The 20,466-nt window shown below is 41.4% G+C and overlaps 1 pseudogene; it reads left to right on the top strand.

Annotated features, from left to right (window-relative positions):
- The first annotated feature begins 116 nt into the window (after positions 1 to 116).
- Positions 117 to 18,941, top strand: LOC108536187 (transmembrane protein 183B-like; annotated as a pseudogene).
- Positions 18,942 to 20,466: the final 1,525 nt, after the last annotated feature.

The raw sequence follows: 20,466 nt of genomic DNA, 5'->3' as shown, positions 1-20,466 counted from the left end.
AAATTTATATTAATAAATATAAATTTATTAATCCATCAGCTGGATGGATGGATGGATGGATGGGAAGGAGGTTATAGGAATTGAGACTCTGGCGGAGCTTTTTCAGTCAGGTAGCCATGACAGGAGAAAGGCTTCACCTTTCAGGTGAGTGTATGGTCATAATCACAGAAGGAAAAGAATAGCTTGAACCATAGCTTGAACCAGTTAACCATGCTGCCAATAAAATCAAGCCACATGTGTTTACCATGTTTTATGTTTACCAGGCTGCATCAGTAGGATGCTTTAAAATACGGGACAGAAATCCCGACTCAACCTCAACCTCAAACTAACTTTTATCATAAATAAATGTATTGGCTCCAATACAGGATGTCAAAGGCTGGGTAGGATTCAGGACTGGTGGATCCAGTGGCTCTTTCCAGCTCCCTGGTGTGCTATCCCCAATGCTGACTTCATTCTGGGGAAAGATCCCTGGGTTTTGGAAGGCTTCCAGTAGTTGCTGGGTTAATTGCTTCCCTTTTCACCTCCTACAAACTTCCTGTGACTCTTTCTTAAGGGTAAGAAAGCATATTTTCCAGAAGTGCTTAGAAAACTCTTTATGACTCATTGGTCCCAACTGGCCTTGGCCTGCCTACCCCAGACCCATTCACTAGAAACGGGGATGGGGATGGGGTTCACATCACTCAGGACCCACCCTAGAGCTGCAGTAGAACCTGTGATGGAGAGTCACTCCAACACCCCTTACACAGCAGACAGTTTTATGCGGGCCACTCCAATGAAAGGTTGGCTCTTATGACCTTCTCATTTTAGACACACAGTAAACAATGGAAAACATGTCATGCAAGATATCTCATTGTCACGGATCTTACAATATATCTCTTGCCTAAGAGTCTTTCGGTGTTTGTTTTGCAAATCCATTGGTTAGTCAACAGGGTTTATGGAACACATGCTGTTTAGATAGTGTTATTCTAAGCACTGTACAAAGTTAGAAAAACAAGACAATGCAGCTACTTAAAAAAATTTTTTTTTAGAGGCAAGGTCTTGCTATGTTGCCCAGGTTGGCTTCATACTCCTGGGCTCAAGCAATCCTCCTACATCAGCCTCCTTAGTCACTGGGATTATAGGTGTGTGCTGCACTGCCTGGCTTATTTATTTATTTATTTTAACAGTAGAATGAGCATTGAGGAAAGGAGTTCTCTTCTGTTAATTCTGCTCAATTATTTTCCAGAGTGTAGAAACTGCTTGATTTCCTTCCTCCTTTCATTGTCCCCTCTTATTCAGCTCTCTCTTTCTTGTCACTAATTTTCTCCTTTCTTATTCTTTCCTCATTTCAGGAAAGAACACATAGCAGAGATTAGGAGTGTAGAATCTGGAGTCAGATTTCTTGGGTGGGAATTCTCACTTTGAGTTCTAGCTATGACTTTCCAGCCATTACTTCATTTCTCTAAGCTTCTTTTCACTGGTAAATCATATCTAAACATTGTGCCTACTTCCTTGGGTTATTCTTGAATTTTAAAAATGATACACATTAAAAATGATTACTAATGGTTAATGATTTTAATTTTCTTCTTCATCCTTTTTTAATTGTGCCACATTTTGTGTCCTGTTCCTCCCTCCTACATCCCACGGTAATAAGCTGATAGAAAATAGTCAGAAATAGAGTGCACAGAATCAACTTCCTAGTGAGAAATGGAATGGAACCATTTCAGTTCCTTCTCTTTTCTTCATTATACTTCGAGTATTTAAAGAGTGCTATGTGAATACATTTAAGGCAAAGATGGAAATGTACAAAACCAGTTGAGAGGAACACATATGTGGTACATATGGAAGCGGAAGTATGAATGTTCTGTTCTGCATAAGAATCCCCTAGCTCTCAGTTCCAGCTTCATCAAGGCCTGGTTTGTTCAATTGGTTAGAGCACCTTCTGATGTAACCAAGATCATGATTTCAATTCCAGAATGTGGTGAGCCTACTTTGTCTATTTGATGGCTACAGCCTGCTCTCCTGAACCTGGCCAGCCATCTGTAAATGCATCCATTGTTCAGAAGATGATCAATCAGAGGAGCCTGGTTGAAGCAATGCAAATCGATCACCTTGCTAGAAAACAACACAACAGAAATTACGTACTCTCATGGTGGTAGGTTAGTTGTGAGATGTTTGTACATGAAGAAGGTATAGACCGTGACATCATTACAGAGTTCATGGAAAAGAAATAGGTTTGAGGCTATAGGTTCCACAGCAACTGACAGCCTATAAAAAAGATTACTGCTATGTCCCTTGTTTTTAATGCCCCCAGCTCTTCTTAGAGACCATTTGGAGAACAACTGCCTGTTCCTCTAGACTAGACTTAATTGCTGGAAGTATCTCATATGGGAAGATTTTCCTGACATCTCATTCTCCTCTTCTCAACTTAATTTCTCTCCAACCTCCACCCTTTCTAGAGTTATGTGCTCTTTTTACTATGCTCCTTTTATGTCATATCATGATGGTTACTATCTAATTAGCTTGGGCTGCCATAACATAACATGTTATGGCACTGGGTGCCATAATAAACAGTCTATGTTATGGAATGGGTGGCTTAAACAACAAAAATTTATTTTCTGACATGTCTGGAGGCTGGAAGTATGAGATCAAGGTCCCAGCATGGTCAGGTTCCTGTAAGGACTCTCCCCTTGGTTTGTAGATGGCTGCCTTCCCTCTGTGTCCTCTCATGGTGGAGAGAGAGAGAGACGGAGAAAGAGACAGACTGCAAGCTCTCTGCTGTCTCCTCTCATAAGGGTACTAATCCCGTTATGAGGACTAATATGGTTTGGATGTTTGTCCCATCCCAATCTCTTATTGAAATGTGATTCTCAGCGTTGGAGGTGGGGCCTGGTGGGAGGTGATTTGATCATGGGGGTGGATCACTCATGAATGGCTTAGCACCAGCCCCTTGATGATAAGTAAGCTCTTGCTCTGAGTTCACGTGATATCTCGTTGTTTAAAAGTGGATGGAGGCTAGGTGTGGTGGCTCACGCCTATAATCCCAGCACTTTGGGAAGCCGAGGCAGGCGAATCACAAGGTCAGGAGTTCAAGACCAGCCTGGCCAATATAGTGAAACCCCGTCTCTACTGAAAATACAAAAATTAGCCGGGCATGGTGGCAGGTCTCTGTAGTCCCAGCTACTCAGGAGGCTGAGACAGGAGAATTGCTTGAACCTGGGAGGTAGAGTTTGCAGGGAGCCGAGATTGCGCCACTGCACTCCAGCCTGGGCAACAGAGTGAGACTCCATCTCAAAATAATAATAAAAATGAAAGTGTGTGGCACCTTCCTCCTCTCTCTTGCTCCCACTCACACTATGTGATGTGCCTGCTCCTCTTCCTTTCTGTCATGATTTTAACTTCCTGAGGCCCTCACCAGAAGCAAATGCCAGCTCCACGCTTCCTGGACAGCCTGCTGAATGGTGAGCCAAATACCCCTCTTTTCTTTATAAATTATCTACAACTTCATATATTTCTTAATGACAACACAAGAATGGCCTAGTACAAGAACCTACCCTGCAACCTTATCTAAACCTAATTCCTTCCCAGAGGCCTCATCTCCAAATACTATCACATTGTGGGCTTGGGTTTCAATATATGAATTTGGGGGGACACGATTCAGTACATAACAGTTACAATTCTTTTTGAGGCAATGCATGTTCCTTTAATATGAGTGATATCCATGTAACATGGAAGTCACATTGATTCATACATGATTTTCCTGGCAACTTAATATCAGGGTAAGCTTTTCCACATTTGCAGAAAAAGCCTTAGCCATGTATGAATACCTTCAGAATAGACTGAAATTGATAGCACAAGTTCTGCTTGGTTTAATAGCTTTGAGTATTGTTGCCCTTTCCACCAGTTAAACTATTCGGGGAAGCTAAGAGTATAATGATGGAGTTGTGAAAACATTTCCCTCTATGGACACACTGAACAAAAGAAAGAGGCTACACCATAGATCATTCAAAAATTTTGAAGAAATTGATCCAGACGCTGTTAAATGAAATTTGGCCTACAGCTGCCTCTGTATATATTTTAAGTCTGGCCTAAAGGTTTCTCCATACACAGTGGACTGTAACCTAATTTGATGCATAAACAGACTGGTGACTGAGTCTCAGGCAATCACAGCAGCCAAATTTCAGTTAACCACAGGCAGCCAACTGTTCAAACCAGGTTCAAATAAGGCAAAGGCCCAGCTATAGCCAATCCAGCCATTTCTATACTTCACTTATGCTTTCTACAGGTCACTTTCCTTTTTCTGTCCATAAATGTTACCTAATAAATGTGGCGTAAATGTGGCAGCCCTGGAGTCACTCTGAGTCTGTTTGTGTTCTGAGGACTGTTCGATTCAAGAATTTTTCTTTACTCAATTAAACTGTGTTAAATTTAATTTGCCTAAAGTTTTTCTTTTAACCAATGGCATCAGATGTGGGATCCAAAGTAGGAAATTAGCTGGGTGTGGTAGTCCTAGCTAGTAGGGAGGCTGAGGCGGGAGGATCACCTGATCCCAGGATTTCGAGGCTGTAGTGAGCCGTGATTACACCACTGCACTCCAGCCTGGGCAACAGAATGAGACTCTGTCTCAAAACAAAAAACAAACAAACAAAAAACCAAAAAAAATCCCACAAAGTAGAGCTTCTAATGACCCCCAGGAGGATACAGCAACCAAACGAGGTGCCCGCTGGGCCCATTGCATCCACTGCTCTCTTACAGCCACTGGGGATCCTGGACAAGTTCTCTTTCAGATTCTGAGGTGCCACAAATTTGTGTTTTGAGCTATCTGAGTTTGAGCAAATTTTTTATCTGGATTCGGTTCATAAGTCACAATAAAAACTGGACTCGGTCCAGGATTGAATCAGATTCAATAGGTAACTGGATTGGATCCAGTTAGAGGCCTCAGACATCTGACTGGGTCAGGCGGAAACTGGCGGTAAATGGCAATTAGCACAGGGGGTATGAACTCCAGCTTTTGGGAATTTGCAGAGATTTTGTGTTCTATCTCCTTTGTTTCTTTTCTTACACACCTGGGTAGGGAAAATCACTGGCTAACGTGGCCAAGGGGATCTTAGAGCCAAAGCCAGGAATCAACATAAAAATGAGATCCTTAAGTTTTGAAGAACTGAGTCCTCCCCTTTCCCGGTATGCCTGCCTTTGTGTATAGTATATAAGTATTAGGCACTGGAAGCAGCAAATGCTTACAAAAATTGAGAAACCTTACTAAAGATTATTTAAAATTATGGTGGAACATTCCAATGAACAACATTGTACTTTAAGAAGTGCATTTAAAAATGGGGGCTCCTGAATTAGGTTCCTCAGGGATGCCTATTGATGTGCAGAAGCTTCTAAAAAAATGTTCAAAATTTATATTGCCTCTTTTGTAAAGACTCTTAAATGACTAATTGATAAGGGAAATAGAATCTACTAACATTTTGGCTTAGTTACTATCCTGCCCCAAGGTGGAAAGTAAGCCAAATAAAGTGCTTATAAAAGGTAGGCCCTCCGGTAAAGTAGGCTTGTTTCTCTTTTTCAAAGCTATCCACGCTGAGTCCAGGCATAGAGAACACTTTCCCTGTCTTCTTCATTAATGGGCTCCACTTTAAACTCAGTCATTTAGCTAAGAAACAGAAGCTAGGCCAGGCGCTGTAGCTCATGCCTGTAATCCCTGCACTTTGGGAGGCCAAGGCGGGCAGATCACGAGGTCAGGAGATCGAGACCATTCTGGCCAACATGGTGAAACCCCATCTCTACTAAAATACAAAAAATTTGCCAGGCATGGTGGTGTGTGCCTGTAGTCCCAGCTACTCGGGAGGCTGAGGCAGGGAAATTGCTTGAACCCAGGAGGCGGAGGTTGCAGTGAGCCAAGATCGCACCACTGCACTCCAGCCTGGCAACAGAGCAAGACTCTATCTCAAAAAAAAAGAAAAGAAACAGAAGCTAAGTTAAAGAGACCACTTGTTGACCTAAATCAGTCTCTACAATATACCTTTCTGGCATTTAGCTGGCTATTTTGAAACCCTTTTATTAAAGAAAATTACATCTATGAAAGAAATCTCTATTTGTAACATTTCTTTCTAAAAATTAGGAAATGGCTTTCATCTACAAATACTGATATAAAACAGTTTAGGCCGGGCGCGGTGGCTCAAGCCTGTAATCCCAGCACTTTGGGAGGCCGAGACGGGCGGATCACGAGGTCAGGAGATGGAGACCATCCTGGCCAATACGGTGAAACCCCGTCTCTACTAAAAAATACAAAAAAACTAGCCGGGCGAGGTGGCGGGCGCCTGTAGTCCCAGCTACTTGGGAGGCTGAGGCAGGAGAATGGCGTAAAACCCGGGGGGCGGAGCTTGCAGTGAGCTGAGATCTGGCCACTGCACTCCAGCCTGGGCGACAGAGCAAGACTCTGTCTCAAAAAAAAAAAAAGTTTAAAATTGATTACTTCCTTGATTGTTCACTGGAAATTAACGTTACTAAGAGTTAACATTATGATTAATATATATAATTAAAATATCATACATATATGTGCACTATATGTGAAACAGGAGGAGTTCCCTTATCACCTTCACAGGGTGTGTGACAGGGGTGTGGCGTGCTTCTTCAGGACCCTACTTCTCAGACCCTAGGGGGAGCATGCAGACGGGCAGGTCATGGAGAGCATTTTTGGGCTCTGACCCCACAGCAGATTCTAGGGTTGAGTGTTTACAGCTCCCGAAGCCCCAGCGGGCATGTGTTACAGTGTGTTCTTTCAGCTTTGCCATCGGCTGGTGGTTTGTGTTAATCAGCTCAATTAGACCCTTTGCCTTATCGCAAGGACAGAGGGCTTTCTGTATCCTGGGTTCTTGCTCTAGTGTACAGGAAAAATCGGATCACATGTGGACTTGGAGAATGAGTGCAAGGTTTTATTGAGTGGTGTAAGTAGCTCTCACTGAGATGGATGGGAAGCAAGACAAAGGATGGAGTGGGAGGTTGGTCTTCCCCTGGATTTGGGCCGTACAGCGGCTAGACTTTCCTCCAACCGCCCCTGGCCAAATTCCCCCTGGTGTCACATTGTTCTGCCATGGATGGCCTGCTGGTGTCTGCTGGTGTCTGTCTTCTGCTTCTCTCAATGTCCAGCTGCTTGTGTGTGTGCCTGCTGGGGTCTCAGGTTTTTATGGGCACAGGATGGGGGGGTATGTTGGGCCAAAAGGCAACATTTTGGGTGTGAAAACAGAAACGTCTGTCCTCATTTAGGTCCGTGGGCACAGGCTTGAGGATGGAGCCCTCACCAGGGACCCCCACTTCTCTACCCAGAACTTTCCTGCCCCCGCTCCCATATCATATACCCATATACAATATATATTATATATAACATACATAATATATACATATAGTACATATGTGTATGTATGTATGTACTATACAGAATATATAGTACATTTATAGTACATATATGGACACAAATGTACTATACATATAGCATGTATGTAGTATAGTATGTACCATACAGAATATATGTGCTATACATATATTCTATATAGCACATATGTTCTGTATAGTACACATATATGTATTGCATGTGTGTACTATACATAATTTTTTTGTTTTTAGTTACATATATGTAATATGTACTACTGATAAAGGCAGGAAACAGACAAATTCCTAGGCAGATAGGGAAGAATCACTAGGCTAAAACCTCACGTTCAAGCCTAAAACAGCCTAAAGGCTGAAAGACTGGAGTGCTGGTCTGGGATGAAATCTGTGACCCAGAGGAAGAACTTCTGCCCGTTTGCCAACCCTTTCCCAATTGATTCTTTGTGAATAATGCCTTTTAACCCACTGAATCCTGCCTTTTCCAATACTACCTATGGCTTGCCTGGGCATGGCCACATGTGCAGCGGGGCATTAGGGGGGCCACCAGGAATTCATGCCTTATGCAGGGGAGGAGCCTGGCCTCATCAGCTCATGTGTGGTGGCCCTGGTTTTCAATTGTGAGGGAGAAAACTGCTTGGAGAACCCCTATCTTTGCTAAGGGCTTTCCTTTTACTTAATAAATTCTTCCCTCCTCACCCTTCAAAGTGTCCATGTGCTGTGCCTAATTTTTCCTGGTCATGAAATAAGAACTCGGATTTAGCTGAACTAGGGAGCAAAAATCCTGCATCATTTTGACCTTTACGGGGATTTGTCAGAGAGTGAGTAAAACGCTGCGCCAAAAACGTCTTTCACTTTCATTTCTGAGCTTTCTGATCCTCAGACTTCTTCTGAAGGCAGGGAAAACTGCCCCCTCCCTGTCGCTCTCAGGGGTTGGGAATGTCAGCCTTGGTCCATTCCAATCTTTTCTATGGCATTTTTCTTCTTTTTTTCAGAATTATAACGGCACCTATCTTTTCTTTAACAATATTGGGGGTGTTCACCTCCATTCCAATGGCCACAGGCACGTGCTTCAGACATACAGGCAAGCAGCAGCTCCCCACCACCCACTTCCCACCTAGCTGGGGCACATGGCCATGTCTACTGCATACACATGCTGTGTTCAATGGCCATGCAGTGCAGGACTGAGCCACAGCCACTTTCCAGGCCCCAGGGCAGTCTTGGGGGCCCAATGCCCTTCATGGCTAGCTGGCCAGTGTTCCCCACCACGTGCCCATGGAGTCTTCCCCTCCTCCAGCTGAGGGGTCCAGCTTGGTCTGATCCTGAGGAAAGAAACAGGAATTAAAAGTTTTTCTCCGTGTTGGAGAAACCGATTTGCATCAGAATAAGAGGTTTCTTCCTCAACAATCTTCTCCAGCCCTACATCTAAGCTGTTCTTTTTCCTTCTCTCCATCAGGTGAGGAGTTAATGGGTTGGTGCCAAGGTAGTTGTGGTTTTTGCCATTACTTAGCATGGCGGTGACCATAATTGCTTTTGCACCAACCTAATAACACAGCCATGCAAAGACAGGGGGCTTCTCCATGCCAGAGTTTTTTTTTTTTTCTTGAAAGGTGTTTTAACAGGCCAGGACCCCAATTCACAAGACACTCTTTTCTATCCCTATTGGAAGAAAACCGAATTCCACAGCTTCATCCTGACTAAATGAGTCCATGGACCCCACTGAGACACATTCTTGCCCCAAACTCAATTCCAAACTTTGGGTTGAAGCTCTAGGAAAGAAAACTGGATCTGAGGCTGACGACAATTGAAGTTAAGAGATATAGCACAGGTAAGCATGACTAATTCCTGCTGATTAAGCCAAGCCTCCCATTGCATGGATAGTGGTCATGCTAGTATCCATGGCATACATGAGGGCTAGGTAACTTGAAAACTACTGACAGCATGGGGAAAGACAGTGTGTGGGTAAGGGTGGATAATCCCACCCCCTACCCTCCCTGTTAACATGGGTAAAAAGTCACATTGACACCCATGGGCAGCACCCTGTCATTGTCTTCAGGACTCCGGGATACAAGGAAAGAAGAAAGAAAACAGATGCCTCTCTTGTCTCTCCCTCACATACCCTGGGTATTTGCTGGGAAGAGAAGGGAACTAGGCATGCCTTGCTCCCCTCTTTCTAGATGAGTAGTCATTCATCTTTAGTCTTTACCCCTTTCAAAAGCATCCCGAATCCCTGGGACTCCTTTGAAAAAAAAATTCCTCCTTTATTTCCTTTTTCCACCTCTGTCCTCTCTTCACAGATGGGTAATTATGTACCTGTGCTACAGCACACTTCCCTTGGATGCATCCTCCAAATTGGTAAAAATTAATATCCCAAACCTTAAACTGGTTGCCTTCGAATTGAACTCAGAGGAATGGAACCTAGAAGGCTGACATGCTGGAAAAAGCGTAAAAATTTTATCATTCAGACTTTTGGCCTCTCTCTCCCTGTACAAACTGGTAAAAGGAATAATAAGGATCACTGTTTATATTCTCTGTAAAGTTTTGATGAATGAAAAAGGATTTGTGAGGTTGGACTTAAGCTATAGCCAATCTGGTATGATTTGCACATCTTTCTGCATGATTCTGTCAGGAAGAGGGGTACCACATGATAGGATATAGGCCTAGGACCCCATAAGCCTGCTGTTCAAGTCAGCCTGTCTAACTGGTCAGTACCAAACTTTGCTTGTTTTACGTCCATGGAAATGTGACCTGTAACCACATGGCAGTACTTTCGTTTAGTCTCCGCCATTTTACAGTGGCAACCTGGGTTCAATCTTGGCTTGAGAAATGTGTACTTTTGGGTTGATATCTGTGTGTGACTTTTATCATTTGCTGATTCTCTTCCTCTACATGAACAATTTCTAGCTTCCTTTCTTGAATTTTTCTTTCTCTGAGTTACCTTTAAAGTTCCTAGATTTTGTAAAAACTGCTTACTACCCCTTTGGAAATACTTCATACACTTGTGGTTAAGTCATAACCTTAATTGAAGCTTGTTGGTTTCACCTGTGAGTTTACTTTTGGTAAAGTTCAAATGCCAAAAATATTGGCTGTTTGGCATGGCTAAAGTCAGGTTACAAGGGATTTAAAAGGACTTTCTTAAAGAACGCTCTACTTAATTAAAAGTGGATATCCAAGTTATAGGTATATTTAAAAGACCTTTATGTTTCTCTCTTCTTGGATCTTGTTTTGCTAGAAAAAGATATTTTCTCAGTCAACTGAATTACTGTTCTCCCTGTGTCTCGCAACTCTTAAGGCATGCATGAGAGGCCCTAAGATAATTTCTGATGAACTGGGAGTCCTTGGGAAAAACAGAAAAGGTGCACAGATTCTATTTTGGGAGAAACCTCTCTTTCCTTCCTGGAACCCTAGGAATTAGAAACTGATCAATCTGTATCAAAATTTATTTTTTGTCTTCCAGCTATACTTGTGTATTGGGCCCTGTTTCTTTAAGGGCTCCACCCTGAGACCAATAATCCAATTAAGAAACTGGCAAATGAAAAATCTTTCAAATACTGGATCTTCTTTTGTCTGTCTGTGTAGTTATATATGTATTATGTGTGTGATGTTTATATAAAAATGCTCTAATTAATTGGATTAAAGAAAAAATAAGCACTTAGATCAAATATTTTTTAAGGAAAAGTAAAAGCTATAATATTTTTTAGTTCATGTGACTTTAATCTTTGAGAAATAAAAACAAGCTTAAGGATTATTGGTAAAAAATGCAAATATTGTTTGTTTTTTGTTTTTTTTCTTAAGACAGAGTCTTGCTCTGTCTCCAGGCTGGAATGCAGTGGCACGATCTTGGCTCACTGAAACCTCCGCCTCCCAGGTTCAAGGGATTCCCTGCCTCAGCCTCCCAAGTAGCTGGGACTATAGGCACATGCCACCATGCCTGGCTAATTTTTTGTATTTTAGTAGAGACGAGGTTTCACCATGTTGGCCAGGAGGGTCTCAATCTCCTGACCTCATGATCCGCCCACCTCAGCCTCCCAAAGTGCTGGGATTATAGGCATGAGCCACTACACCTGGCCAAAAATGCAAATATTGTTAAAATGTAAATAGGTGGTCTAAGTTAACGCAGGTCAGATAGGAAGTTTGCTAAGTGTTTTAAGGTTATAAACTGCTTCTTTAGTTTTTGAGAACTATTCTGCAACTTGGCTGCTTCACAATTGGTAAGGCCTGGGGAGGTATGGAGTTAACCACACCCTTAACTATGCTGGAAGGAGTCACATTTCATTGGCACCTAGTGCATAATTAAAACAACTTACCAGATTTTACATTAAAGTTAAAAATTGCTAAGAGTTATCATTATGATATGTAATTGAGACCACTGAAAATGGATTCGCCTGCAAGGTGTGTTAGAATAGTAAAATGTATTTTTAGTAAAAGATTATAAGAATGCATGGAAATATAAATTTTTGCCTGAGATTAAAGGATTGTTTTAAATTAGATAAGATAAAGTTAAAGGCTTAAACAAGTTGTGGAAGGTTTCTAAAATTAATCTTGCAAAAGAAATTCTGTGTGTGAACATAGAACAGAATAAATTTGAAATGGTATTATATGTTTTTTATGTAAATTGAACATTGAAATAAAAGAACAAGAATGTTTCCTTAAGGTGCTAATCTGCTCTTTAGCAAAAGTTGTAAAGGGTTGTAAAAGTTTATAAGAATCTCACCTCATGGTCAAACTGGTTAAGATTAGATAGAATGATAAAATTGTTTATAAGTTTTCATTAGAAAATTCGGGTTGGCATTAAGAGTAAACTAATGAAAGGGTAAAATTTGGCTTTCTCACCCTTGTACAAGATTTTCATGTGATAACAAAGGGAAATGAAAGATTTTTGTTTGCCTTGTGAATAGACTGCCAAGGAAAAGAAAGAGAAGACAGGAGACAAACCGGAAAGCTAAGTCTTCCCTCTTAATGAGTAAAGGTTTTTGCCTTGTTTTGAAATTTTTGAATCATCATTTTGGCAAAATAAATAATTTATGGTAATCTGGAGTTCTGTTTCGTAATATCAAGTGCTTCAAACCTCTAACATATTTAACAGGTTTCCCAAAATCAAATTTCAGTTTCAGAATTATATTTCCTGACCACTAGCTTTTGCATGTTACAGAGGACCCCTATTGCATCCAAAAGAGAGGTAAATAGGATTATTTGACATAATTAAGTATGTGGGATTGCCAAAATGACGCTTCATCTTCGTCAGGTTGTATTTCAGTGAATAGTATTAATATATGTTCTAAAATTGTATGGGATTTCTAAAATTCTAATGTCTGAGCATATGCTATCAATCATAATTAAAATTATTATGATAAGTTATTATAAACCACAGAGATAATCAAATTTCTTTATCAATTGTGTTTTTAACTGTAACTACCCTGGACATTTTGTTATTCAAAGACAATTGTTGTCTTGTTTTGATCCTCTTCAAAAGATGGTTTATAATCAGTTATAGAACTTTGACAGGTGCTCTCAAATGCAGGTTTCTGATAACTTTGGAGATTGTGACATTTGAATGGTGGAAAAACGTATAGGACTCATGGAGAGTTAAAATGTTCATGAATATCAAGCAGAACAAGAGTTAATGGAATGGACTGAACTAATAGAAAGCTGAAGTAACCTTTTATTAACTATTGCTTAAAACATTGCTGATCCTTGTTTTGTTTTTCAGAGTTAAAGAAACTTTTATTTTGAGCTATTTACAGTCTTTAATAATTGAGTAAGTTATACTCCTGTGAACAAATTTGGAGCATGTTTGTTTCTCTCTGCCTGGTTCCTCTAGAATTTGGAAACTATTTGTGAGTATTCTTAACTTACAGCAATATGGTTATTTGCATCAGTGCAATAAGAATCCATTTTCTTTTGCAACAGGATGCAATTGGAGAAGCTGGTTGTTTTACCAAGACTTTGGCTGGAAGGGTATGCTTTCCTTTAAGGAATCAAGCTCAACTTGCAGGCTGATAAAAGCCCCTTGGGAAAACTTGCCTCATACCTTGTCTACACAGTCCCTGTACAGGGTTCCCACCTTGTGTGGGAAGTAAAGAATGTCACTTTCTAACAGGCCCAGGAACCCCATATTCTTGGGACCTCAAGAAGAAAGGAATTTACCCAACTCATAGGTATTTGGGGTACAAACCCGTGGCTAGGCTCGACTTTAAAAGGTCTTATCTGAGATTCCTTGTGGAACAGAGTTCCATCAAAGCCAATTTGAAAAATTGTATGTAAAAATAATAATTCTTGCTGTACTTTATGCAAATAAGCAGGCCAAATGTAAGACTAAAGTTTATTTTGCAAACAACTCAGTCCTATCTTGATTTGTTTTAACAAAATGAGGAATGGAGAGAGAGAAATTATGTCTCAAACCTTATCATACATCTGTCATTAGATTCTAGACCAATTAGTTGTTTTAAAGGTTTTTTTTTGCCTACATTTTAGACTAACCCCACTTATTCCTGTGAATCAACTAGTGATCTCCTCCTGCAGCTCAGAAGGAAAAAAAGGGATGGATAATGTAAAAATCTAGATCAATATTCCAGTTCTGGGCAATTATCCTGCAAATCCTGCCAAGTGATATGAGTAAATAGGGTGCCCATAACCTGGAGGTTTCCTTTTTGGGAAAATAAGACTAAGGGAGCTAACAAAAGCCAAGCCCCAAGCACCCAAATCTTAGCAGATAACTATAGCCACCTGTTATCTGGACATGCTGGGAGCTTTGGAATTTTTGAGCTGCCTTTACCCCCCAGCCTTTTGTCTCATTTTGATACATGTCTTCTAATAACCCAGTTTGTCTCTTCTCGTTTTCAGACCATCAAAAGTTCATGCAACTGGAGGCTCAGTTGATGGCCCATTTTTTACTGGAGATCCTTAGACAAGCTTCTGAGGGAAATCTGACTGCCATCTTCTGAAAACAGTGCTCCCTGTCAGCAGGAAGCAGTCAAGATCGATCTTCATTCCTATTCTAAGGGCAGTTAGTCGTACCTCTCCAGAGGGTGGAATGATTGATAGAAGCAGAAGGCACACAAACGTCTAGGCAGACAGGCAAGGGCCCCTGGCCTAAAACCTCACCTTCAAGTCTAAAACAGCCTGAAGGCTGAAAGACTGGACTGCGAGTCCCAGATGAAACCTGTGACCCAGAGGGAGAACTTCTGCCCCTGTTTGCCCACCCTTTCCCAATTGACTCTTTCTGAAGAATGCCTTTTAATCAATCGAACGCTGCCTTTTCCAATACTACCTTTGGCTTGCCTGGGCATTCCCACATGTACGCTGGGGGATGAGGTGGGGCCACCAGGAATTCATGCCTTATTCAGGGGAGAAGCCTGGCCTCATAAGCTCATGTGTGGTGGTCCTGGTATTCAATTATGAGGGAGAAACCTGCTTGGAGAACCCCTCTCTTTGCTGAGAGCTTTCCTTTCACTTAATAAACTCCTCCCTCCTCACGCTTCAATGTGCTCGCATGCCTAATTTTTCCTGGTATTGAGACAACAACTTGGATTTCCTGGTATTGAGACAAGAATTAATTAAATACCAAGAAGGTTCAAGTCAGCCAGTACCGAAATTGTTAAGATATGCAATTTAAAGGAACTCCATGATCCAAGTCAAATTACATATGATAGCGCATTGCTATAATACTATAGTAAACGGTGCTGTGTACCTGAATTAAAGAAATAAAATTTGTATTTAAAAGACTATAAATGGCTGAGTGCAGTGGCTCATGCCTATAATCCAGCCACTTTGGGAGGCCGAGGCGGCAGATCACCAGAGGTCAGGAGTTCAAGACCAGCCTGGCCAACTTGGTGAAACCCTGTCTCTACCAAAAAATACAAAACTTAGCTGGGTGTGGTGACACACGCCTGTAATCCCAGTTACTTGGGAGGCTGAGGCAGGAGAATCGCTTGAACCCAGGAGGAAGAGGTTGCAGTGAGCAGAGATCATGCCACTGCACTCCAGCCTGGGCGACAGAGTGAGACCCTGTCTCAAAAAATAAAATAAAAATAAAAGATATAAATCAAATTTTAAGCATGGACTCATGGAGAGCCTGGGTGGCTGCCTGGTCCTTCCTGAGTCCTTAATGTTTTCCTTATTAAAAGCACTGCACTCCATGGCTCATGATGGAAGAGATAAAATAATCCAAATAATGAAAAAATATATACATTGGTGTGGTGACTGTTCTAAAATTGCTAAAATAGTTTATGACCAATGTTTGGCTTATCAAATTTAGAATCCTAGGAAGACAATCAAAACTTTAGGTATGGGCCATTTGAACATTTATAGTGGTCTTCTTTATCTTTCTTTTCCTTCCTTCCTTCCTTCCTTCCTTCCTTCCTTCCTTCTTTCCTTCCTTCCTTCTTTCCTCCCTTCCTCCCTCTCTTTCTCTCTTTCTTTCGTCTGTCTCACTCTGTTGTTCAGGTTGAAGTGCAGTGGTCTTGGCTTACTGCAACCTCTGCCTTCCGGGTTCAAATGATTTTATGCCTCAGCCTTCTGGGTAGCTGGAACTATATGCGTGTACCACCACACCTGGATAATGTTGGCATTTTTAGTAGAGACAGGATTTTGTGATGTTGGCCAGGTTGGTCTTGAACTCCTGTTCTCAAGTGATCTGCCCACCGCGGCCTCCCAAAGTGCTGGGATTACAGGCGTGAGCCACTGTGCCTACCCTCAGTTGCCATTTTCAGTGCCTGTTTTCTGGTTGTTAAGAAGTTTTCCCATGCAGGAAGCCAATTCTATAACAGTAGCTAAAAGGTTATTAGAAAATGTGTTTTCCTCATGGGGGATTCTTGGAGAGATCTCTAAGGATGAAGGTACTTGTTTTGCTGGACAAGTTGTAAAACAGTTAAAGTATTACAGATTTAGTAGCCTTAGGTGAAGCCAATGAATTGACTGGATTGCCTTGATATTGCAGATTCTGATAAAAGGTATTACAGATTAATAAAAGTAAGATGCATTTACAGTGGAGAATGTAAGTTGATCCCCTTATAAAAGAGTCCTAAACTCAGATATGACTAAATGATTCAAGCCTTTGATGCATTATGTCAAAGTGTGTTTTCACCAGGTAAAGGAAGCTTTTCAGAATGCACTGGCCAAGAGCAATCAAATCCTTCATGATCTAGAATCCAGAGATTTGGTTTTCTGGAAATGGTAGTAGAGAAAGACTGCCTTTGCCACTCAATCTGCAGCCAAACTTTGGGACTTTGATACTTGAATCCATATCTCACAACTTAAAAGGGCCCCTCCAGACTCTTGGAACTGTATACCCATTAGAAACCTTAAGGTAAAGCTAACCAGGGAAGTTTCTCCCCAGAAGCAGATGGTATCCTAGACATAAGCAACCTGCCCAAGATCACAAATCAAACTTTCTCTGTCATCATGAAACTCTTACTTTTCTTAATCTTTCCTTACGTATGCTTACCTCTTGAACTTGGCAGGATAGTGCTGTAATTAGAATTTCACAATGAGTAGCTTTTATGGGTAACTTCATGAAGTGTTGAATCTGTCATGCCAAACCCAGATCTTTACATGACCTAAGGGATCCTTTAGTTAACCTAGTGGATAATGTTAGCAACATTCCTAACATAACTGTTGTTCAAATTGTACTAGTAGTAAAACTTCTAAACCCACTTCCTCTCACTCCTTGTTTTAATTTAATCTAGTCATGGGATATAAGAACAATGACCAATGAATATATCACAAGACAGGTTTGCACCAAAGCCCAAATGGAGTTTCTTGCAAACTGACTTGTGTGTCAGGATATTATAGCACTCTTTCAACTCATAATTCTGCCTCAGGCCCTTGGTTTGAAATTCCTAATTTCACCATTCCAGGTAATGTATCCATGAACAATAGAACTGGAAAAGGGGCCTTGTGTCTATCCGTGGAGTATACTTTAATCTGTGGAGGATTTTGCAGCCAACTTTACACATGGGCAAACTTATGCCTTTGATGGATTGAGCATGAAGGGCCAATGTTAGATTTATTTTCCAAGGCTTGGAGTAAATATAAATGAGGCAATAATTTGAAATATATTCCTGACTCACATCTGTAATTCCAACACTTTGGGAGGCCGAGGTGGGAGGATCACTTGAGCCTAGGAGTTCAAGACCAATGTATCGAGACCCTGTCTCTACAAAAATATTTTAAAATCTTAGCTGGGCATGGTGGTGCATATCTGTACTCCTAGCCACTTGGGAGACTGAGGTAGGGAGGATTGCTTGAGCCTGGGAGGTTGAGCAAGACCCTGTCTTGAAAGAAAGAAAGAAAGAAAGAAAGAAAGAAAGAAAGAAAGAAAGAAAGAAAGAAAGAAGGAAAGAAATTCCTTATAATCATCTCTATAGCAGATTCTATTGCAAAGGCTATGGTTGCATAACAGATTTCTTTAAATTCTCTTGCTAAGGTTGTACTAGATAATAGAATTGCTCTAGATTCCCTACTGGCTGAATAGGGAGAAATTGTGCAGTTGCTGACACTTTTTGCACATGGATGAATATACTGGGTATTATAGAGACTCATTTGCAGAGGATTAATGAACAGGCTGCTGGGTTAAAACAGGTACACTCTTCATCTGGCTTGTTCCTTGATCTATTTGATTTTTGCTTGTTTAGTTCATGGAGACCCTAGCTAAGGAGCGTACTGCAAACTGTTGGTATTATCCTCCCGATGATAGTGGTCTCCTTGGTGCACTGTATTCTCTCAAAAGTTTTAAATGTTTGTTAACATGCAGTCATTTGTAGAATGTCAGATTGTTACTCTTTGGCTAGAATGACAAAACTCAAAGAAATGCGTGATCATGAGGATACCATAACCTATGAATGACATGGTGAGACAAGAAACCCAAATGATGGTAATTGAAAGTGGTGCTCTAAAGCTTTAGATTTTGGTCATGCTCTGACCTGGGAGAGAACCCAAGCAAAAGAAGGGAATTGTTAAATAAATGTATTGTTTTATACTGAGCTCCTGTCACTTGCACAGCTGGTTTCTGGACCAGGTTGTACCCAGGGCATTCCACTCTATATGCTTCCTGCCTTTGCACCTGCCACCAGAGTCGATGGAGAAGCTACACTGTCTCCAAGCTTGTGTGATCTGATCTCTGTAGCAAATGTATGAGCCATTTCCTGCTCGAGTCTCTGAGAATTCAACCATTCCAGAAAGCACTTCCAGTTGTAAACAGACAGGAATCAATGTAAGAATTCAACTTCAAGTTCAAAAAGCAGTCCCCTAGGTTACAGAGCAAGTGTATGGGGGATTGCAGCCTCCTTTTCAGCATGAACATGTTCATACCAACCCAGACCAGGACTGCTGCCCACTGCAGGTCACCATCCTCAATTTCATTTTTATTCCAATTGCCATGAGAATAATATTTACCCTGTTGACTATCAGTGTGGGCAAGGGCAGGCAGCATCATCAAGACTGGTATTCCAAGGTTCTCCTGTTCATGGTGGTGGGAAACTGCACAGTGAACAGGGTGTGCCAGTCATCCTGGACCCAGTGCACAGCATTCGACTCTTTGGTGGGATCCTCGGTAGCCATTCTTCCTGAGACCATAGTTACTGCTTTCCATCCCTTGGGGGCAGCCCTGAGTCTAGTCCAGTGGTAATCAGATTCCAGCTTGGAAGGGGCGACTGGATTGTATATTTGGTTAGTAGTGCACATGCTCTTCAGATTCCTGGGGCTCCCGTTAGAAGAGGGAGAAGTGTTGACTCAGGAGGAAGAACAACTCTGGTTTATAAACATATTTTAATGTAAAAGTTTGCATTTGAATGGAGCAGTCCTGTTTTCTGTATCAAAAACCCATTCGGTGTTATTGAGTTTGTTGTTCTTTATTCTTTTATCTCAGTGAAAACTGTTGATCTTGTTCTAGGAAAAAATTAAACTCTTGAAGTTACCCCCCTAAAAATTTTCTTTTAACAAACAAAATACTAATATCTAGGTCTTATTGTTACAGGAAAGGGTGCTGATTTAGACCCCGAGAGAGGGTTCTTGGATCTTGCACAAGAAAGAATTCAGGGAAGCCCATAGCATAAAATGAAAGCAAGTTTATTAAGAAAGTAAAGGAATAAGGCCGGGCGCGGTGACTCACACCTGTAATCCCAGCACTTCGGGAGGCCTAGGCGGGCAGATCACCTGAGATCGGGAGTTTGAGACCAGCCTGACCAACATGGGGAAACCCCGTCTCTGCTAAAAATACAAAATTAGCCAGACGTGGTGGAACATGCCTGTAATCCCAGGTACTTGGGAGGCGGAGGCAGAAGAATCGCTAGAACTTGGGAGGCGAAGGTTGCCGTGAGCCAAGATCATGCTATTGCACTCCGACCTGGGCAAAAAGAGTGAAACTCCATCTCAAATTAAAAAAGTAAAGGAATAAAAGAATGGCTACTCCTTAGATAGAGCAGCCCTGAGGGCTGCTGGTTGCCCATTTTTATGGTTATTTCTTGATTACATGCTAAACAAGGGATGGATTATTCATGCCTCCCCTTTTAGACTATATAGGGTAACTTTCTGACAGTGTGATGGCATTTGTACACTGTCATGGTGTTGATGGGAACGTACCAGTGAGGACGACCAGCGGTCACTGCTATTGCCATCTTAGTTTTGTTGGGTTTTGGCTGGCTTCTTTACTGCAACCTGTTTTATCAGCAAGGTCTTTATGACCTGTATCTTGTGCTGATCTCTTATCTCATCCTGTGACTTAGAATGCCTAACAGTCTGGGAATGCAGCCCCATAGGGTTTTAGTTTCATTTCACCCAGTCCCTACTCAAGATGGAGTTTCTCTAGTTCAAATGCCTCTGACATTATGTCTCAAAGAAGGAAGTCTGAATCCCCCAGGTTGAAGACAGCAAATAATTGACTGATACTAATACAAATACCAGTAGGTTTAACTATTGTTTTTATTAGAATTGTGATTGTTTTTGTTAGTGCTCTGGATTCAAAATTTTGTAGGTTTTCAGATGTCTGCCCCTAACCAATTTCCACCATAGACTCTGTTATTTTAGTGCACAGTCTTGCAATATGTGAGTTTTGTAGGAATGCATATAAGATGTTACACCAGAAATACCTGTGCTTGTTTATGT

Source organism: Rhinopithecus bieti, unplaced genomic scaffold (genome assembly GCF_001698545.2).
Source record: "Rhinopithecus bieti isolate Rb0 unplaced genomic scaffold, ASM169854v2 scaffold_13259, whole genome shotgun sequence".
In the NCBI taxonomy this organism is placed as follows: Eukaryota; Metazoa; Chordata; class Mammalia; order Primates; family Cercopithecidae; genus Rhinopithecus; species Rhinopithecus bieti.
Note: the sequence above shows the minus strand (reverse complement) of the source record. Positions and strands in the feature narration are given on the sequence as shown.